We start from the raw sequence: 23,320 nt of genomic DNA, 5'->3' as shown, positions 1-23,320 counted from the left end.
GAAAAGTATACTCTACATAGTTACTTAATATCTTGTACACCAGGCTGCACAGCCCTCTTTTGATATGTGAATGACTCTGAAGCAGTTTCAGTTTCTTTTTTGGGGGGTCAATTTCAAATCAATGAAATATTTCATAGCAAAAAAAAAAAAATACAATCATGCCAAAAACTCCCAAAACATATAGAAGAAACCTTCACCTTAATATTCAGCTGTCTCGATATTAAAAAAAATCAAAAATCAAATACAATTATGCAAAGCAAATCTTCCAAAGCACATAGGTGAAACCTTCACCTAATGTTCAGCTTAAGATAAACATAATACACGTAGTCTGTGTACAGTATAGTGCCAGACTATAATCTTACAAAGCAAGAGAAAATGATAAGGCCCACATAAAAGTAAGCTTGTTCAGCCGTATAAACCTTGGACCGAGAATATACAGGTTAGTGAAAATATGGAGCACGTATACCTATTTAGACTTTTAATTGCGGAAACGAAATGTCAGAAGAAAAAAAAATAACCCACACACAAACAAATATACCATAATGTTACCAGATAAGAATAAGAGAAGTCAAATGATGCAACAGTACTAAAGTAACAAGTTACAGTGAAGGAAACAACGACAAAGATTATCATGATTCAAATGGGCTTCAGATGCATTATGGACTACGAATTCTAACGGTTCTTGATTTTAACACCTCGCTGAGTATAGTATCAAACGGCTTTTATCGATTAAGGTAAATCACATCGATTCGTTTCCAGAGACTCCCACAAAAAGCACCTTCTGATCTGGAGATTCTCCCGCCTGAAACCCCTAGCAAACGGGAGACTCCAAGTTGATGTGTGCGAAGCGCCAAGTTCGTAGGGTTCTAGATGCTCTCTGGTGCTATCTAAGGCTTATTTTGTCAACATACAATAGCAATAAGTAAGAAATCCTTTCCAACGGGAGACACAGAGCCATGGCAGGAGAAATTAAATCTCAAGCGGGAGAACGGGAGATTTTGCAAAAATGGGTTTGCGTCGGGAGATCTCCCGTCGAAAACGGGAGAGTTGGAGTCTCTGCGTTTCTGCTGGACCTCTTGTGGATGGGATGGGGCCTGTTTCACTATAAAGAGTATACGGTTGATCTTACGCTTTACTTGTCAACCGTGAGATAAATCGTAAATGGAGTCTTTATGAAAAAAGGCCCCTTGTCTAATCCCACAGACATCCAGGATACTGAGTATTAGTGGTACTTATCGATGGTTTAAAATATATGATTTGTACAAAATAATACGGATTTAAGAGCATAATTACGATTTAAGCAGCAAAGATGGTCACCGGCTTCCTTAACCCTCTTAGCACCTCCAATGTATTACCTGTTTATAATGTATTTAAAGCATAAGCACGTATACCCACGTGATTGTAGAGTTAAATTTTGCGATGTGTGTGTGTGTGTGTGTGTGTGTCGTGTGTGTTTAAAGGGATGGTATAGTATTGGTTGAGAATTGGGCTTAAGTTAACTTTTTTTTTTGCGAGATACCAAGAAACCACGTGTGAAATAGTACAAACCAAACCATTAAGAGGAATTCAAAGTTTATTTGATGACAATCGGTTTTGGAAATGGGCTGAACCATCCAAAAACAGAGTAAAACAAAGTGATCATAATAATTTTTGATAAGATCACTCTGTTTTGGATATCTCGGCCATTTCGAAGCCAATTTTCATCAAATAAACGTTGAATCCCTCTTGGATTTACATGTACTTTCATATTAAAAAAAAAAAAATCTCACTATCTCAAAAAAACCCCAAAAAATAATGTTACAAACCTGAAGTTAGCTCTCAACCAAAACTACACAATCCTTTTGATGTGTTTGCGCATGAAGGGGACTGGTGGAACTCAAAAAATTCCACTTAAAAGGTGTTGACATTGACACACAAAATTTTCATCAAATAAACGTTGAATCCCTCTTGGATTTACATGTACTTTCATATTTTAAAAAAAAAAATTATCACTATCTCAAAAAAAAACAACCCCAAAATAATGTTACAAACCTGAAGTTAGCTCTCAACCAAAACTACACAATCCTTTTGATGTGTTTGCGCATGAAGGGGACTGGTGGAACTCAAAAAATTCCACTTAAAAGGTGTTGACATTGACACACAAAATTTTCATCAAATAAACGTTGAATCCCTCTTTGATTTACATGTACTTTCATATTTTAAAAAAAAATTATCACTATCTCAAAAAAACCCCAAAATAATGTTACAAACCTGAAGTTAGCTCTCAACCAAAACTGCACAATCCTTTTGATGTGTTTGCGCATGAAGGGGACTGGTGGAACTAAAAAAAAAATCCACTTAAAAGGTGTTGACATTGACACACAAAATGTGAGACCGGGCCTTTTGGTGTATTATGGCGAATACATTCCCTGATGGAAAGAACTGTCACTGCGAGTCTTGGGAATATGAAGGATGAGGAAGGAACAGCTGATATTAGATAGACAAGACCTAATTTGGAAGATTATGTCGATTTGCATGTGTCGATGGATCAACACCACTGTTAACCGAGATAGCGCTTCGAGGTCGATTATCTGTATCTTGCGTAAATCCCACGGAGAACAAAGTTGTGTGAATTTGCTGACCATCGATAAGAGAGTTGAAAAGGTTACAAGTTATTTCGGCAAATGGGAAATCATAGGGCGGATATTGCACCTTCGACCAAGTCGCTGTAACTCTATGACATTCATTGACATTGGGGAAACGTGCCTTCAGGTCATTCATTAACCAGTGCGCATACACTGGACGATATGTGATTATTGCTCCCAGCGTCAAGTTAGATTTGACGTTCCTGTACTTAAACTTTTAGGGCCATTCAAAAAAATAAAAATCTTCACGGCCGTCACATGACCTTTTCAGTTGATTGACCTTACTCAATCATACATTCCATACTTAAAGGAGACCTCCCAATGATTTTCAGACTCTTGCATTTGAACATCTATGAATTGGTTATATGCCTACTGTGTTCAGAGTTTATCATGGAGAATCCATATATAGTGATTGGGATAAGGAATAAGAATGTTTTCAAACTTTATTACAAATCACAGTGAGCAAGGATGCTGACATATAGCAGCTTCACATAATAGGATTTCATGATTGGGTGCTCGTGGAAGCAGAAGAAAAGAATAAAGTATGCATAAATTCTTCACAAGGGAACTTAACTTGTAAGCAAATGACATTGTAATGGAATTACATCGCTACTTTACAGAAATATATGACCCTCCTATTTCTTCATCCTTGTTCAGTTTAATATATTTTGGGGTTTTTTTCAGAGTATTGATTTGTCTATTCAAGGACCGCAATAAATTCCATGTAATGTATACTTTGCGATATCAATTCATGTACTGCATAATGTAACATTATATAACGCCTGGAATGTCACTTTAACATGCTTTTGCTAAAAAATAATGAAGTTACAACGTTCTTAAACAAGGCCTAACATAATCAGACATATCTCAAAGGAACAATGATAAAACCACCTGGAGCTAGTCTGAAATAAGGTAAATATTTGAATAAGGCTAAATCCTAATCTGACAAAAAGGAGCGAGAGACTAAAACGCCATTTCCATCATGTTCATTATAAAGAGAAAATATGTCTGCCCTTTACATCGACGCCCAGTGCAATGATATATCGTCTTAATTCAATTGGATATATCTCTGAGGACGATTCTAGACAACTGAACTTTGAATGAAACAGGTTGTTAGATTCTGACAGCCATTGTAACACAGATTTGAACGATTTGCTACTTGCTTCCTTTTCCGAAAGCAATTAATGATGATGAGAATTAAAGGTGTGTGTGGCTTTTTTATTTATTTTTTTTATTTTTGTTCAGTAAGTGCTCAAAGCATAGAGTAGGGCACAACAGGTCACTGGCCTGGGTTCTGTCTTGGATGACAGATCATCTATGTTTGTGGAACGAGTTATATAGAGTTCAAAGTTTGCCTCGATCCAGCAAGATATCAAGTCCCTCCTCGTAAGAGAGTATGTCTCTTTTTTGTTTTTGTTGTGTGGTGTGTTTTTTTTTTTGCTTCTTTTTTTAACCAAATTGCCTTAGTCTTGTTGGTTCAGTTATTTGTTACTGTTCAATAGAGACTGCAAAACTACAAGCCCTCCTTTTCAGCAGCTCCGTTCACTACCAACATCTTTGCTCTGTTAAAGTCAGATAGAAGTCACAGCATATCGGAAGATGTACTTCCGGTTATAATATTTTCCTTCTATTACAATGTTATACTGATTTTGTATAACTATGTTCATATAAATGTTGAATGACGTTCGTTATGAAAAAGGTTCGTTAATCCGAAAATGAAATAAGGTTTGTTATTCCGAAGGTTTGTTATTTCGAAAGACACAAATTCCCTATACTTAGAGGTCTGTTAATTCGAAAATGAAAAGTGGATCGTTAATCCCAACATTTGTCGCCGTATTCCCAAGGTTCGTTATTCCGAGGGTTCGTTAATCAGAAAATGAAATAAGGTTCGTTATTCTGAAGGTTTGCTGTTCCGAAATATACAAATTTCCTGTACTTAGAGGTCTGTTAATTCGAACATGAAAAAAAAAAATGGTTCGTTAATTCCAACATTGTCTTGTGGCCGTATTCCGAAGGTTCGTTATCCGAAAATGAAATAAAGTTCGTGATTCCGGAGATTTTGAATCCGAAACTGAAATAAGGTTCGTTAAACCTGAAATGAATAAAACTTCATTATTTCGAAAATTGAAGGACCTTGGTGTGGCTCATCTTGATGCGGACGTAGAAGAGGGGGAAGGGTACAGTAAGGAGGAATATGAAAAAGACTTTTTTTATCATTAACACAATTACATATTACGATTATTCCAGTTCGTGAATGAGTATGACCTTTGTGTATTGTGTCTGTTTTTGTGTGTTTATACACAAGTTGTTTGTGTTGGTGTGTGTGATGTGTAATTTTTTTCATTTTCAATCAATCAATCAATCAATCAATCAATCATAGTTTATTTCCAATCAACGAAAATCAAAAACATAGTACAATGTATACATGTCATTAAATGATATTGTTCAAACGCTTGCAAAAGATTCATGTAATATACGAGACAAATTATAGAACAACATATATGTACAATAATAAAGAGGAAAACTGTACAAATACTACGTGGGCGAGCGGAAAATAAATTCGATCATGGAACATAGTGATCCACTAAAAAGCAAAGCTTGTCGGACGTGGATCGCTAGATAAATAATGAGTGAATGATATACTATTCTATAACAATATACATGTAGTTATTTTGAGATACACAGGTCGGGAAAAAAATATAGAATACCAATGCTATAGTGCCCGGACACTGTTCATTGAACCACGTGTACCGGGAAAATATGACAAGGACAATACATTCGTACACACATTCAATTACCCACACGCATATACACTGTTGGACGCGAGACAGTACCGAGAGGAGAGAAGACGGTAACAATACAAGTCTACGAAGAACAATAGACAGGAAAGGAAAAGGAGAGAAGAAAGAAGAGAGGTCTGCACACAGAACACGCCAATTGTGATTGCATAATATACATACATGAACACATTCAATTGTGATTGCATAATATACCCTGTATTTTGTCACTATATAAAGTTTATTTCATTCTCGGGATTACGATCCTTATTGCACTTTCGGATTGACGCACCTTCAGAAAAACAAACCTTATTTTATTTTCGGATTAACGAGCCTGATTTCATTTTCGGATCAACGAACCTTCGTAATTACAATCTTAATTTCATTTTAGAAATACGAACCCTCGGAACAACGAATCTTCGGAATAACGAACCTCGTGACTGTACGAACCTTCGGAATAACGAACTGTAACCGTAAATGTGTTATTGTCATTTTATTTTGTAGGAAATTGAATAAAAATGAAATAAGATATTCTTGCATTAATGAAATGGCCAGAGTTACTGACATGATTGTGCCATGTGTATCTACGACTCTCCATTGACGGTAGGAATTGCACTATATAGCTTCTTTGTATATTCAATTAATTGCCTATGTATGCGCAGTCGGCAGCACAAGGGAGATGTAAACAGACGGAGAAAGAACGAATGCTCTCCCTAGAAGTCATGCTGACAAGTTACGCACTTAACTACACGTGGTATATCCCCAGGTACTTTGAAGAAAGAGCGCATCAGTATCAGGACTAGCACTTTATAGCAGCATAAAAAACTTCACCTGTCATGTCTGTTGCAGCTTGCTCTCTCTCCCCCCCCCCCTCTCTCGCTTTCTCCCTCTCTCTCTCTCTCTCTCTCTCTCTATATATATATATATATATATATATATATATATCTTTGAATATGCTGGCAGCAATAAATGTGTGTACTTTGAATAAGAGCAGCGAATTCATGTGCACAGAAAAAAAAATACACATTAGGAGTAAAAATTAAAACAAAAGAAAAACACCCTTGACCACTCTTCAATTGAGTACTCTATGAAAAGATCAAATCTGCCAAATTACAGGATAGCAAATACATACGCAAATGTGAGTGTCATGGAGAAATACTCATTTCTTTGGAAAGGGAACTAATTTTCATGTCATTTTGATTTGCGCGTTACTAGGCTGCTAGGAGCACAAAAATACAGAACAACATAATTAACATGATACTGAATTCTTTATTAAACTGTCCTAAATGCTGGTATTTACTTCCATTTTGAAATACAGCATGTAATCCCATGTGAAATGTGAAAACTTTCCTTGTCTCCGAATTTCGTCTTGTAGTTAAAGCGACACTGAACAAGACTTCAAAGCAAAGGCGAATGTTAGTCATCAATCGTAATGCTTTAGAATCCAAACATGTGTTTGCATGGATTACGAAGAGTTGTCGCTCCATCTGGGGGCATTTCATGAATCGTTTTGGTCGGATATTTTTCTGAAAAACTGTTATAGGCTACTGAAATTCTTGCATCTGATTGGCTGAGAGCAAATTTGTCCGACCAAATTGTCACGACAAAACCCTTCATGAACCCCCCCCCCCCCCCCCCCGAACACCTCCCTGGTATAGTGGGGTGGCTTAGTGACAAATATACTGATAATCGTGACACGCCGGACAAAAGTGTCATCTTTTCCTCAGACATTTGTATATATATGAGGATCAAAATTAGGGGGTGCTCCAAGAAATCCGCCAACAGAAAAAATGAGAAAATACCCTTAATTTGTCTATAACAATAATGTCTGAATTCAAAGACTATACACAGGGCATTCGCCAGGTTTCTGTACAATGCAATGCAATGTACATGGTTGCTAGTCTTGAAATTCAGACCCTTAATACGACATATTATGTGCATGTTTACAATAATACACCGTTTTTACTAGTTTTCCTATAGTAACAGGTGGTTTAGTCTGTGTTGGAGACCTGAGGGAGGTGTGTTGGAACAGTCCAGTTTTCTTAAGCACCTTTTCATTAAATGATTTGATATTATTTCTGGTAAAGGATTTTTTTTAGTACTGTCTACCTCCTGTAGAGAAATGGCGAAGAGTGAAGTATGACTCTGGCTCAGATACTTCAAATCTTGGGCAATGACTGAACCAGGTGTAGGACATATGTCACAGCTCATTTTTTCTCCCAGTACCACTAGTTTACCAGTAGAAGAGCTGCATATTCCATTGAGAACTGAAGGTTTTGGGTATTGCCCTACATATTTCCAAACAAATTTAACCCGTTTCCTCCAAGATTGTGTGAATTCCATATTAGCGCAGGGATTACCCGGTTCCCGCAAGCAATTTTTATAGTCCGCACTTCCCCTCTCTATATATTTCTTATTTCTTATGGGGGTTATTCAAATGTTCAAAAAGGGTAAAAGTTTGTTTTCACAGATGAAGTTGAATTTAGACAATTTGAATATTTTTAAATATATATTTTATTTGTAATTTCACTCATAAAGACTGAAAGCGGTTTGAATATTTTTGGTCTGATAGCTATGTATAGACATGTTATTCAAAAGTAAAAGCAATGTTTAATTGGTTCACATTATCCAAAGGGGGTGGGATGTAGTTGGCTTGTGAACAAAGTCTATGGGGAAGTTTACAAAGTTGATAAAAATAAAACAGAATCGGCATAGAGCAGAATCTAAATCACAATAAGCATTATAATATGACAAAATTCCCGACCCCAAAGGTGGTTGATTCTATGACGCTTTATGTCAAAGTACAATGTACATTCCACCCAAAATACATGTGATTGATAGGAGGAAAAAGTATGGTACATTAAAAACAACAATAGTTCAACTAACCCCTAATGGTCCAGCAGCATATGATTGTTAAGTTTTATGGCCTTGTCAATTGAAGATGATGTTACATAATGACAATTATCAAAGTCAGCTAGATCTACTTGTATATCAAGAAACCAAAAAGAAGGGGTGGGATGGGGTGGGGAGAGGAGAATGAAGTAAGTTATCGGTATCCGTAGTTTTGGTTTTCAGTATATTCACTTTAATTTCCTTAATTCCCGTTAGGTCACCATGGATTGGAGAGTTTGTGTACTAGTACTCTGCCAGGAACAAACACAAGAAAAACTTAAAGGTCCTATATGTATACTTTTGGGAGAGTGACTTGAAAGAAATTTTCAGGATATCACATTTCATGCATAATATGTGTAGGTCTGGGGGCATTTCATGAAGCATTTTGTCCGACGAGTTGTCAGACAAATTTGCTCTCTGCCAATCAGATGCAAGGATTTCTGTAGCTTGTAACAGTTTGTCTGAAAAATATCCGACCAAACTGCTTCATGAAATTCCCCCCTGTTGTATCACAAGACATCCTACCATACAGTTTTTGCAATCAAAGCAAACATATAAGGAGATATCAGTATTTTTCTCATTAAAATGTAAATTTCGGACGGTTTTGTCTGGAAACATTTTATTATAAAAATATTGTTCACATTTTGTGTTATTAACAATACTTAACATTGATGTTTATACAGATTCATTTTTTTTTAACAGAGGTTCTTTCTATCCGTAACTCACACTTAAGAATAATACTATTTTCAAGCACTAATTCTGGGTTTTTGCCTTTAATTGTCCACAAAAAGGAGGACTCAATGCATAAAAGGTGTGTGCTTTATTTTTGGAAAAATGTTGAGGAGATCAGGAAAATTATATATATTGATGTAGATTTTGGACCTGAAGGAGCAGTTGAAGCATTTTTACGAAACAATGCCTTGTGGCATCGTTCTTATCATCAAAAATTTATAATGACAAACTCAAATGAAAATTTGAGGGGGGAAGAAAAGACAAACATTGTGACATGAGACAGCTTGGTAAAGATTAAACGCTAAAATAGACAATGCAGCCTCTTTTCTCAGTTCATACTTATCCAGAGTGTGTGCTTTCTTTCCAGTACCGGTATTATTATTCAGATAGGTTAGGGTAATCCATTTGAATTGAGTGATACATCATTTTAAAACTTAGAGTCTGCTCTTTCAGAAGCTGTCCTTCAAGGACAAGTCCACCTTCATGCGCACGTGGATTGAGTGAATACAACAATATTAGTAGAACACATCACAGAAACTTGGAAAAATCGTACAATCCGTTCAAAAGTTATGATTTTTAAAAATGTCTGCACAGTCGCGGCTGGATGAAAAGACTACCACAGTGTATGATGTCACATGCGCACATTGTAAAGAAAATAAAAAGAGAATTTCACAAAACCATACTTTTTGAGTAAAGTTCACATTTCTTTGACTTGCTACTGACGTATGTTAAGGGTAATATTATTCCCCCTGCCTTCTGAAAGAGAAGTCGAGTCTCCTTTTGTAAGTGAAAACATGTTGAATTTTCTTTATTCATTCTTTATATCGTTGCACACATGTGATGTTACAAAGTACAGTAGTCTTCTCATCCAGCCTCGACTGAGCAGAAACTTCAAAAATTCATAACTTTAGAACGGATTGTCCAATTTTCCTTAAAACTCTCACTGATGTGTTCTACTATTGTTGCTGCATTCACTCAACCCACATGCTATGAAGGTGAAAAATCTTTGTCTGGCGACTTTTTGTTGATCAATCATACCAACCCTGATGGAAATCTCTTCAAATTCATGGACGTTCTAAAGTCTCCTTTAAGTTTAACCAAAATCTATATATGTAGTTGGCATGGCAACGTACCACTTAACACTAATCAAAAGTATTTCAAACCTCTATACATCCCGTCGATCAGTTGTACCTATTCAAATGGAATCTCTTCCAAACTGAAAAATAGCCTCCTATAACTAACTTCAACTAAAAACCCTAGTTTTGGGTTACCATGGCAACGTACAAATCAACAATTATATTTGACCCCTGCTTTATACTCTTGGTACCTTCTATATAACGTTCATATCAAATTTTGTGAAAATTGAATCTTCCTACCTGGAGAAATAAACAAAAACATGATTTTTAGAAAAAAAGGTCATTGACCTTTGACCTTTGACCTTTGGAAAATTCACTCCAAATTCAATCAAAATATTTTACTTGTTCTCAATATTCTTCCTGCCTAGTTTTATCCAGATTGGATATTCCTGACCTGAGAAATAGCCAAAAAACCCATTTCACAAATAAAGGTCATTGACCTTTGACCTCTGACCTCCTTCCCAGCATCAATTTTTTTGGAGCACCCTATTTTTTGAGAAGGTACATCATGAAGTACCTTTGGTGAAAAAATCATGCTTTTGTCCGCCGTGTCACGATAATTTCACTAAGCTACCCCACTAGTAGGAACAGCTCTCGTGAAGACATTAGTGAACGAAAAATGTAGTCAAGTCCATGTTCACTGCAGTTATACATCAGCGAAGTCATCTTAACGGCCTAAGAAAAAAGAAAGGAAGAAAAGAAAATGACGAATAGCGCCATACGCTTTGAAATCTGCTTAATCCGTTAAACCTGCATGGCATTCACTAGTAGTTAGGGCGCTGACAAGACGCGGAAGAATGCAATTTTAGCCATTCCCCATTCATTCAGAAATCTCCCTGCATATGTTTCAAATATTCCATTCACTGTCTTTTTTTATTTCATTTCAGAAACACTGCCCGGCGCTTCTGCACTTTCGAGGAAGGGCAAATTTCCGCGTCCAAATTTTGATCGCGACCAAAAGTTCGACTCAAAAATTAGCCTGTTGACACATGCTATATATTTTGCCTATAAATTCAGATACGACGCCAGTCCTTACCCCGAAGCCGAAAATAATCTTCATCCAATGACGAACCGGTGAATGTCAATATCAAAATCATTCAGGGTCCAAGGAAGAATTATTCATCCTTAGTTTCCATAAAGAAGAGGAAGCAGAGCCCTTCAGCTCCTGCTAAGTTGTTGTCTTTTTTTTATCAAGTTACATTCTCTCAATGACATATTTTTGTTTTAGTTTGTTTGTTTGTTTGTTTATTTTTTGTTTGTTTGTTTGTTTGTTTGTTTGGTTTTTTTTTTTTGAGGGGGGTAAACAGGCGCTCTTTACTTATATTTTCATTTAATGCATTTGCAAAGTTGATCACTGTAATGGATTATATCTGCCATGTCTGCTCTCAATACGGAGACATAATCAATGCACGGCAACCAACTCCGGATGGGCGGTTCCGTGTTGTACCCACGGGAGGAGGAGGAAAAGAGGGAACTAGACATCACATTTAGCAGCATACAATATATATATATATATATATATATATATATATATATATATATATATATATATATGTGTGTGTGTGTGTGTGTGTGTGTGTGTGTGTGTGTGTGTGTGTACAGTATACAGTATATACATATTGTATGCTGCTAAATGTGATGTCAAGTTCCCTCTTCTGACTCATCTGTAGAGTCAACAAGAAGGTTTTTACAAACCATCTTGTTGGATCTACAGATGGCGTATTTGAGACCCATTCTTCTTATAATTATAACATTCGAAGTCCATGCACGTGGTAGAATCCAAGATATCTATCTATATATATAGTTAAGCTGCTCTCAAATTTATACCCTTTATCATTTCCACGCATTGTCCGACCGAATAGCGAAATGGTTGTCGAAAAGTCATCCTGATTGTCCTATAAATTATTGTCCATGTTTCTAATACTCCTGACGTGATCCTGTCCTGCCAGCTTTTTCCGATTTTCCTTTATTTTTCAAATTACGATTTGTAGATATGTTCACATCAGAAGAAGCTAACATGAAATGGACGTGTATTGACCTTCACTATCGGCGGTCGAATGAAGGTCGGATTTGTCGTTGAATTCATGAAGCGTTGCAGTGATGTATGATGTACCTGGGAGTACAAACAAGTACTGAATTATGACGTATGTGCCCCCTGCAAATACTAGTATCTACAATCCTTATATACGTATTGCACAACATGTCTTTTTTTTTACGTAACAAGCTGCCTTAAGCTAAACATATCAAATAAAGAGAACTGATAAGAGGAATTCAACCACGACCAATACAATTGCTTTATCTTTGTCTTAGCATGAAATGTCACTGCGGTAGTTGACGTAACCATTAAAATCAGTAAATACCAGCCGTTTTTTGAATTCTACCCCGCCGATAGAAAATCAAGTGTTAGAAGCCGGGCCTTCATTCACAATCAATTTTCCCCCCACGAATAGAGGATGAAAACAAAATTGACATTGGCTGATTAACCCCCACACGTCATACGCCAAATAATGGTGGGGAAAGGTAGCTCGCATAGAAATGAATATATCACAGTGTTCGATTCAGCTGTAGGGTTTTCCTCATCGCAAAAATTCTTCTGGCGGAAAATGAAGCAAGTTATTATGCCTACTGGATGTGCCAAACATCAAGAACAAAACAAGGACCTTTGAATAAATAGAGTCGTTTCAATTCACTTACACAGTATTTCCATATAGAAGCCTAAGAGCCCAACAAAATTCACAAACCCAAAGGGTATGTATCGTATTCTACAAGATCAAGATTGTATTACATTAGCAGTGGAATCGAAATAAGCAATTCTGTATTTGTTTGTGTGTGCGGATGTGTACATGGAGTACCTTCCCAAACAGAATCAGCTGCCAAACGCAAGGCTATTGTGATATCGATAAAGAAGAAAGAACAAAGAGCGGAGGTGGAAACACTACGTATTCTGATAATAAATCCAGTGATACAGTTCATCGAAAGATATTGTATTAACTTACGGGATTTACTTGCCTCGATGTCTTATTAATCTTGCTTGATTAGATAGCAGAGACTACTTCAAAGAATCACGGGCAATCCAGCGTAAAAAAGAAATGTCAAATTGAGTTAAAGGAAAGAGCATGGATTTCTGGTTTACAAAATAAAGCACTGAGTGGACCATAGTCGATCCTCCGTTTTCACGCTTTTCGTTTACAATATGACTGTCAGTCGCACGACTGTCAGACTTCGGATGTTCGGATCTGAAATAAACAAGCGTGTTTATTCGTAGGCTATTCTGATTAATTTCAAATCAAAGTCTGTCAGTTGTGCTACCGAAAGTCATATAGTGTATGTTAGTCGTGCAACTGAAAGTCATAGTGTGCGGTGGCCTTTCGTTACACCCTGTCCAATGTCCATGCACCAGTTTCATAGGCAGGGGCGGATCCAGGGAGGACCGCAACTGGCGCACGCCCCCCCCCCCTTTATTTTTTTGTTGAAACAAAAGAAATAAAAAGAAAAAAAATAAGGGAGGGGTGCGTGCGCCCCCCCCCCCATTAATTTTGTAAACGCGCCCCCTCTTTATGGAATTCCTGGATCCGCCCCTGATAGGTTTGTCGTGTTTCATCTGCATGCCTCTCTGTCAATATGCAAGTTAACAAGTAGGCCTGTAAAGTGAACCCAAAATGACGTATATATAGATTGGGCATGGAGGTGTTTGTTGTATACCTCCACGGTTTGGGAAAGACAATTATCATAGTCCTTAGAGCTCCGCGCCATCGAACTCAATCTATGCAACCCCTGGATGACCTTGTAATACACCTTTGTATAGTAATGTCACGATTTTGAAATATGTATATCTTGATTCATTGAGCGTGGTACCAGCGATCTGGTTCATTGATTCCCTCAAGAGATGTAGGCCCTATTGTCCTTGTTGGACCAATAGGAAATTGGCAATACGACTGTCACTATGGCCGTTAGTAAACCTCTTTCAGACCATGCCATCGAGTGGTTGTTGTTGTTTGGTTTTTTTTTTTTTTTTTTTTTTTTTTTTTTTGCTGTTTGACTCGCTTACTCATATAATCTACTGGTATACCAGGGAGATGAGTGAGTCTCACTTCCCTGCTGATACACACATATACACATATACACAGAACTACATAAACGCGCTATATCCATGCATGTCAAATACCGCAATAATAAGTATAGGTATACAGTAAGCTCAGGATGGATGTGTTTGGTACGCTCTGCAGTATAATTGTTCTGTATAATACAGACTTGTCGACTCTGGGAGGAATGGATGACCAGCGACAAAATCCAATTTAGTATAAGCATTTCGACTTCCCGTCAGATTTCAAAACGGGATGGAATGTAGTCAAAGGAAATCATTCAACCGTTCCATCAAAGGAAATCATTCAACCGTTCCATCATAACCATTGTTAACCCTCTCTTCAGTGAACGTTTTGTCAGGGAGGTGATCACTGGTTTTACCCAACTGTACCCCTGGATACAGTTCTGTTTGGGCCGATCCCGGGTACCACGGTAGTACATGTCTTTTAATAAAGTGAAACCTATATAACTCTTTATAGACCTACATACGTATATTGTTGTAATATGAGCGCACTACATTTATCACAAGTGTATGCTTATTCCATGTATTCTATTATGAAGCTATACGGTCAGAGCAGCAGTCGTCACCATGACGCTAGTTTGTAATGGTGGATTAACGTTGTTACAAATCTATCGTTAAACAACGTTTACTGTGTCCTCTGTTCGTCATTGAATCCAGTCCATACTATTGCAACACATATAAGTTTGAAGAGTGATTTCGAGAAAATTCTCTCTTCATGTGATGACTTCCTCGACCTTGGCACACGACAACCCTGTAAAGCAATACGTCTTTTCTCAATATTTCATATTGGCCAATTTCTTTTTTTTTTCAAAATTTCCTAGATATTTATATCTATGTTTGTCCCTCTTTCTGTTTCATTGTACAGATCTCTTGCACAGGACGAGTGGCTTCGGTAAGTCTTTGGACGCTCATTTACTTTTTCCCCCACATTCAAATTCCAGTACTAATATGCATGTGTGTATATATATATATATATATATATATATATATATATATATATATACATATATATACAATTATATATATATATATGTATAGTTATATACATGAATATGATATAATATATATATATCTATATACATAGATTATATATATATATATATATATATATATATATATATATATGTGTTTTGTGTGTGTGTGTGTGTGTGTGTGTGTGTGTGAGTGAGTGTGCGCGTGTGTGCGTAACTCTGGGTCCAGCTATAGGGAGACATTGTGTAGATAAGCAATGTCAGGCGTATATGAACCAATGAATAGGATATACTTGAAAACTTTGTCTCCCTGATAATTACAGAATTAATATACAATATCTTCCCACGGTAATAAAGCTTGTCCTATAGTTATATAATCTTTCTCTCTCTCTCTCTCTCTCTCTCTATATATATATATATATATATATATATATATGTATATATATATATATATATACACACACACACACACATTTGGTTTTCATTTATCCATTCATATATTGTGTGTATCATGTGTGTGTATAATAGGTCTATCTTATTTTTCTGATTCCTGCATAATAATTTGAAGCGCCTTCGACATGCAAGGCATATGATTTTTTTTTCTTCACGGCTTTTAATGTGTTCACTACTATATCCTTATGAGTAAAAATCATATGACTAAAAGGTTTTGTTCTCCTAGCATGAAATACTGGAGTGAATATGAATTGTATATTCGACAACTAATTTAAAAAACAAAAGAAAGCAAAACATGTTACATATTACAACATTCATTTTTGCGGCACGGTCATACGTGGCACTAAAACTAGACAGTGAATTTCACGCTTTCATTGAGGACTGATTGTTGCCGATCAAAACGGCAGCTGTATAAGATAATAAGTGGAATGATATTCCTTGTATTGTTGAATGAATGACATTTCTTAATTGCCGACTGTCAGTTCCCCAAAGCCGTTTGTCATCTGTGATTATTCTGTAACATGAGCCAACGATACGATTAAAAGACTAAAAAAAAAAACCAGGGCAATGGAAAAACTAAATTCACTACAGTGTTTATGCAAACAAAAACACACCTACATGTGTATATACTATGTACTATAAATTCTGCAACAATGTGGCTGTTATAGTGCGAAACACAGCTTCATATGGTTTTGTCGTTGATGCTGCACTTATTGTACAGCCACGAGTGATTTTAATTCCCTGTATGCACGGTGCGTATGTGTGCTTATAAAAACGTTGTTACACAGGGAAACGCGAGTACACAATTTTACTATATCTTACACTCGACTGGACACGACCTCCAAGTTGTTGCCATGGTGTATAGAATAGAATACAATCACCCTCTCCAAACACAAAAACACACACACGTACAGACACTCGCACAAATTTATTCGATGGAGGATAGTGTTGGAAAGTTGAAGAGACCCTGGATGTCGTGTAGTGCTATGCAAAGTGGCAAATATGAAAGGTGAGGGTTAAGTCGATCGACACGCTGTATTGGATCTCCAGTTTAGGTCGATAGAGCTTGATACCAGGATCTATAACATTGCCTGCTTTTCTGCCGCAGCCCACTGTACAGATGATATTATTTATTTTGTGCTTTCATCCATCCTCGCGTGAGGTGTAAGCGGTATAAACCAGGGTATGCTCTGCTGCCGCACACGGCTTATTATTTATTTTTATCCTTTTTTATTATTATTTGTTAATCCGTCTATTCCGTCTCTCTATAGTTTTCTTTCATCAAGTCTGTTATCTAAAAGTAGGATCGCAACGAATGGCACACGTGATTGTTTCAACCATTCATTTTAGAATGTTGCAAAGCATCAAACGCTTCGTCTAAAGCTATTTGTAATGTGACCTTTCTTCTCCTAACTCCCTAACTATCCTTACTGGGATAATGCTCTCTGCACTGAATACCATCGCAGTCTATGGATAAACAATCAAATGACCATGAGCACGATTAAAGGGGGTGTACAGTACTGGCTGAGGTGGGGATTCACGTTTTTTTACATTCCTAAGTGAGATAATGAGAAACCTCTTATGAAATACGAAAGAGCATGTGATTTAAAGAAGGATTCAACGTTTATTTGATGAAAATTGGTTTTCAAATGGCCGAGATATCCAAAAAAAGTGATAATGATAAAAGGCGACATGCCACAACTTTATTAGGATCTCTTTGTTTCACCTTGTTTTTGGATATCTCAGCCACTTCAAAACCGATTTTCATCAAATAAACTTTTGATACCCCTGAGAATTGCATACTCTTTGACATCTCATAGAGTGGTTTCTGAATATCTCACAAAATGTTAAAAGCTAAATCCTCACCTCGACCAGAACTGTACACACCCTTTAAGTAACGATCACAAAATATACATGTATTGTGACTCGTCAGACCGTAACATTCTAGTGGCCGTGTCATTATTTTTGTGTTTCTTTTTTTATCCTCGGAACGGAAAAATGAACAATGGACACAAACATATAAGAGATATAAGCCATTATGGCATTATGCACGCGTGTCCAATGAGTATTATGGATGTTATGTTTATGAGGATCGCTCCCTTGTGCTCATAATAACTAACACATAAAATGAGGAGCATAGCCTATCGAACGATATTCCAATGAACTGAAACCCCTTTAGAAAAAATACACTATGCACAAACAAGCAAACCAGGTGCACCAATAGATCAATAATTCGCCTGCTATACAGAGATAGTTAGGTACATTCTATTGTGACCGAGGATTGAACTTTGAAATTTTGACCCACTGAAGGAGTTAAGATTTCTTTCCTTGACGCACTTGACGTCTTTCTTGGCTGCCCATTGTCTGACCATGGACCCAAGGGTTCATTGTCTGACAATAAACTGTTATCCATTGCTAAAATGTTTTGGGAGTACAAGGGCACTATGTTAAAGGTAGCTCTACTAGGACATCCGACATTTCAACCAAGATGGACGCAGCGTCGCGGCGGTGTCTGTCCAAGAAGAATTGCAGTCGAACGAGCTTGTGAAAACAATGGAAGTAGTGCTTTGACGTAAAATTATAAAAGACAACTACAACAAGTCAATAGAAACCAGACAGCTACTATACTCAGGTGGTTTAATCAGATCAGTTGCGAGGACCTACTTACATAGGCCCTACTTACTTGCTAATTAGACCACGGAGGTATTAGAAACGGAGTCGGATCTCTTCGCAATTTGTGCAAATCATGAAAAATGGTTAGCATTTCCACGGCTTTGACATGCCATGCTCCAAGGCGCTCTTTCATAGAGTGTTGATATAGAGACCAAAGAAGAGGTTCTGGATTTTTGGCAGTTCTTCTCCAGGTCTTCTTGTTATCAATGGCCAAGACTGAAAAAAAGAGGACTATCATCGCATTATCGCACTATAGTATCGCATAAAAAGTTAACACCTGATCATCTTGCGCACATTTTTGTTTCCCAGAATGGTAAGTCTTTCGGATAAAGTGATTGGCTAATGCGTGTTTATGCGTGTTTAATAGCAGTTATACTGAAAGAGGTTTTTTGTTTGTTTTTTTGTTTTTTTGTTTGTGGGTTTGTTTGTTTTTTTTTTAACTCTTGTTTGCATTTCATGTTTTCTGCCGAAAATATCGCAAGGGACAGCAAACTGCTGCTTGCTCGGTTGATTGTGATTGAGGAATGATGCATATTATACTTGAACAGAAATGCTGTGTTTCGTCCAAGCAGTTTATTGATACCTGCGACAGAGGGCACAGCTTCTCCGTGATATACGGAACACGAGTACAAATGACAAAGGAGTCACATTTTTTATTGTTTCTTCTCCTTCTCTAATACTTCCCTTATTGGACATTATCGTGTTTCCTTCCACCGTGATCGGGCGAAACGTCGGAACTGCAGCCACAATAATACGGCGGCCAAATTGGGCGAGCGCGCAATGCCGACGCCGCGTCGCCGTTACGATGTAGTTAATAACTTTTTTCAATGTTGTACTTATATCAGATGTTTTCCGTGCTGACTTTAGGAGGATTTCCCGTTTGGCATTCAGTCTTGAAAATTGAACCAAGTTGCATTTGTGACGCTTTTAATTATTTACATATTCGTTATCCCCCATACCCATGCAATCTCTATAGACAACTGCTATAATGCTGCCGTTAAAGTTAGTAATTGTAGCAATCACCATCTCAGAATTAGCGACATTATTAACAACACTGTTACTTCACTAACACGTCGCGGTAGGGCCGTGACAATTAAAACCTTCAATACCGATACTTCCAGCTTGTATTATCATTATACTGTTGTTACTAGCTGTTGCCGTTGCTGGTACTACGAAGGGTCTACTACTACTACTACTACTACTGCTGCTGCTGCTGCTGCTGCTGCTGCTTTAACCACTGCTACTACTACTGCTGCTTCTAGTAGTACTATACTACTGCTGCTTCTAGTAGTACTACTACTACTGCTACTGCTACCACTACTACTACTATTATTATTACTACTACTACTTACTACTACCACTACTACTATTAATGCTACTACTACTACTACTACTACTTACTACTACATACATACATTACACTACAACTACTCGGTATACATACTACTACTGCTACTACTACTGTTGCCACTATACGATACTACTGCTATACTATAACTACTACTACTACTACTACTATTTTGCCAAAACTGCTAGTACTGCGTGTGTTCCTATACATTTCGAGTTTCGAATTCAAATTTTAGATTTCCAGCTCAGCGGATGATACGTAATTAATAAAGCCCGTGATAACTCGGACGTCTGCGCTATCTTCTTTGTTATTAAATTGGAGCTGTACAGCAACATGGCAAAGTAATGAATTTGTGATTGAATTGCGTAAAGAGTATACCTGATGCTCCAAAGATACAGAGGAATCCCGCTATAACGAGATCGTCGAGTCCGGCTAATTTCGAGTTTCGAGTTTCGAGTTTCGAGTTTCGAGTTTCGAGTTTCGAGTTTCGAGTTTCGAGTTTCGAGTTTCGAGTTTCGAGTTCCGAGTTTCGAGTATCGAGTTTCGAGTTTCGAGTTTCGAGTTTCGAGTTTCGAATTTCGAATTTCGAGTATCGAGTTTCGAGTTTCGAGTATCGAGTTTCGAGTTTCGAGTTTGGAGTCTCAATTTCAAATTTGCAGTTGCAGATTTTCGTTAATTGGTAATTGTAAAGCCATCGATAAATCGGGAGCCTGTGTCTCCTTCTTTGTCATTAAATACTTCAAGCCTTGATTACAGCAATAGCGTTGGAATCTGCGCTATTTTGTCATTGAATTGCACTTTTACTGCAATTCCATATCAAATTTGTGATTGAGTTACGTAACAAGTGTACTTGGAATGCAGACAGAAATAATACACTGTTATAAACATGCTCTGATACCAGTGCATTACGTACTTTTATACAATCGGAGAGCACAACCTAAGTTTAATATAATATAAACAGAAAACAGGTATACTGCAACAGGAAGGTTCCAACAGTATATGTTCTCACGGGGAAAAATGCTATTGTCGACGTTTGTTGTCGAATGTTGTAAAGTTGTGACAATGCTGTGATTGTCCACCGCAGACGGGGCCTGTCTTTCTATACATCGTACGTATTTTAAAGAATCCTCACATTGTGCACACATTGTCTTTAAACATCGTATGATAATCATTTGTGTCACAATCAAACTCTACAACATAGTGTTGTAGGCACAAAAAAAAACCACATGATAGAGAGAAAAATGAAGCAAATCAAACAGGCGTGGAAAAAAAAGAAAGATCTATGAGTGCATAATTATAATCCTCAACAGACTTATGTGCAGCAGTATCGGCGATTGCTGCATACCTTTACGGCTGTGTTAGGGCGTACCCGGTTATTATTTGTTTTTGGTTTTGTTTTTTTTTTGGGGGGGGGGGGCAGGGGGCGAAAGAAAAAGAAGAGGATCGAAAAAGAAGAAGAAAAGATGGTACAACTAATGGAGCTGCATCGCGCTATCAACGCTATAGCATTATAAGTTATGTTGATGAAAAATGTGACTAAAAGCAGTGAAAAATGTCCGAGATTACCTATGTACAGTGCGTTCCCGTTATAACGAACACGGTTATAACGAAATTCCGGTTACAGCGAAGTAAAACTTCAGGCCACAACCTTATCCACTCTATGCATTTTTATTGTTAATTTGTTCTGTTAATATGATAAGATTTCGATATAACAGAAAACTGCCGGTCCCGAGGACTTCGTTATAACGGGAGTCCATTGTATCTGTAGTCAAGTTTACAGTTCCACTTTACGCATGAGCAGAAAAAGGTCATTAGTACGATCAGGCACATTGGTTCTTTAATTCACTGAGATAAGCATCCCTGAGGTAATGATTACTCATGTAACCCTTACAAACGGTGCTTACTAGCACATCCACCCGACAGCAAGCCTGGCATTTAGCTTTGTTGGTAGAAAAAGTTTGTTTATGTATTCAACACAAAACAATGAAATTAATGCCTGCTGAAGTGTCAATTGACAGACCATTCTTGTCACCTGCTCTCTGCAAGTTCATTCTTTGTTTGAACGTGAATTCCATAAATTGAGGGCATGCTTATACATCATGCTGCTTTAAAAACAAGCGAAGTGCCTAACCAGTTGAGAAAAAAGGAGAAAGATCATTTGTACCAATGTACCCATGAGCTAACTGTGAGCTGGCTTATTGCATCTCGCTCAAATCACGTCGCTATATTATGAAGCGTGATATAAAACTTTATCCAGAACATCATATTTTGAAGAAGTTTAATCTCATATATGTCAGATGTGTTTATTTCGTGAAGGCCTACCCATTTATCCTTGAGTAATCAAATTATCTCGCCGTGCAGATGTATGTACACTCATGTAAGTACGTCCAAAGCCGGTGCATCTTGATATGACATAGATTCAAGACACCATTCCGAAGAAGACGCTATACTATATTGTGAATAGATTGCTCTGCTCTTACTATCGGCAGGGAAGAAATGTTTGAAATTGGGTAAGACAAATGTAACGCCATATTTTGCTATTTTCGAGTTATTTTTTTACTCGAAAATGGCAAAATATCGAGTTTCATCTCTTCATATTAAATTGCAGCTTTGATTGAATTTTGAATAGATTGTCCTGCTGTTGATATTGACATCAAAATATTCCATATTGGGCAAGAAAGACGCAACTCGAACTTTTGCCATTGTCGAGTTAAAGAGACTCAAAAGGCCAAAGTGCGAGTTTCTTAACTTTGCCATTGAATTACAGCTTTCCTATAATAGAAGTATGAACTTATGTGATTGAATTCTTAATAGACGTCCAGCAATTTGTTTCTGTTTTTTAATGAAGGAAAAATACAAGGCAGTTTCATTCATTCTGAGTGTATACATACCAATGATATTAGGTGATCTCAATATGTCCTTATAGATTCAACGTGTCATTCCAAAGAAGCCGCGATTTAATTGCAGCTTCACTACGATCTGACAATAGCTGTGATTGAATCTTGAATATTCAAGTAGATTGTCATGTTCTTATAACGCGAATCAAGCCGGTGATATAGCTATGTAGTCGGGCATTGCTATCAGCTGGCTATAGGTAGGGCAAGCCTCCGGCAAGCTTTCTGGTTGTTTGGGGCAATTTGTGTGAACAAAGCACGCATAAAATCTGAATACCTTACAAAACCGGTCTATTTCTTCTTCTTCTTCTTCTTCTTTTTTTTCTTTTTTTTTGGATTGCTTGTATGTTTTTTTTTACATGATATGTATCTCTCGTTGCATATTGTCTATAGTTATGTTTTCATCCGTGATTGTATGTTTTTCTAAGTCATTCTACATTATCCACAATGCAACAAAATAACGTTAACCAACTGATGTGAGTTTAGGATGAACAGACCCTCATAATTTCTGGATTATACACAATCCTTGCAAGCCTCAAAATATCTCAGCCAGCTCAATTTATTCAAAGACCTTAACTTTCAACGAAATTAGTTTCTGAAAGGGAGCAAAATTTTACAAACATTATTTTCTATACCATTATCATATTTTTTCAACAATGTATAATTAAACAGTGTTGTTTTTAACTAAAGAAGAATGTTGTGTAAGATAGCATAT

Source organism: Diadema antillarum, unplaced genomic scaffold (genome assembly GCF_040938485.1).
Source record: "Diadema antillarum isolate AM-2024a unplaced genomic scaffold, OU_Dant_1.0 seq00000244_RagTag, whole genome shotgun sequence".
Classification (NCBI taxonomy): domain Eukaryota; kingdom Metazoa; phylum Echinodermata; class Echinoidea; order Diadematoida; family Diadematidae; genus Diadema; species Diadema antillarum.
Note: the sequence above shows the minus strand (reverse complement) of the source record.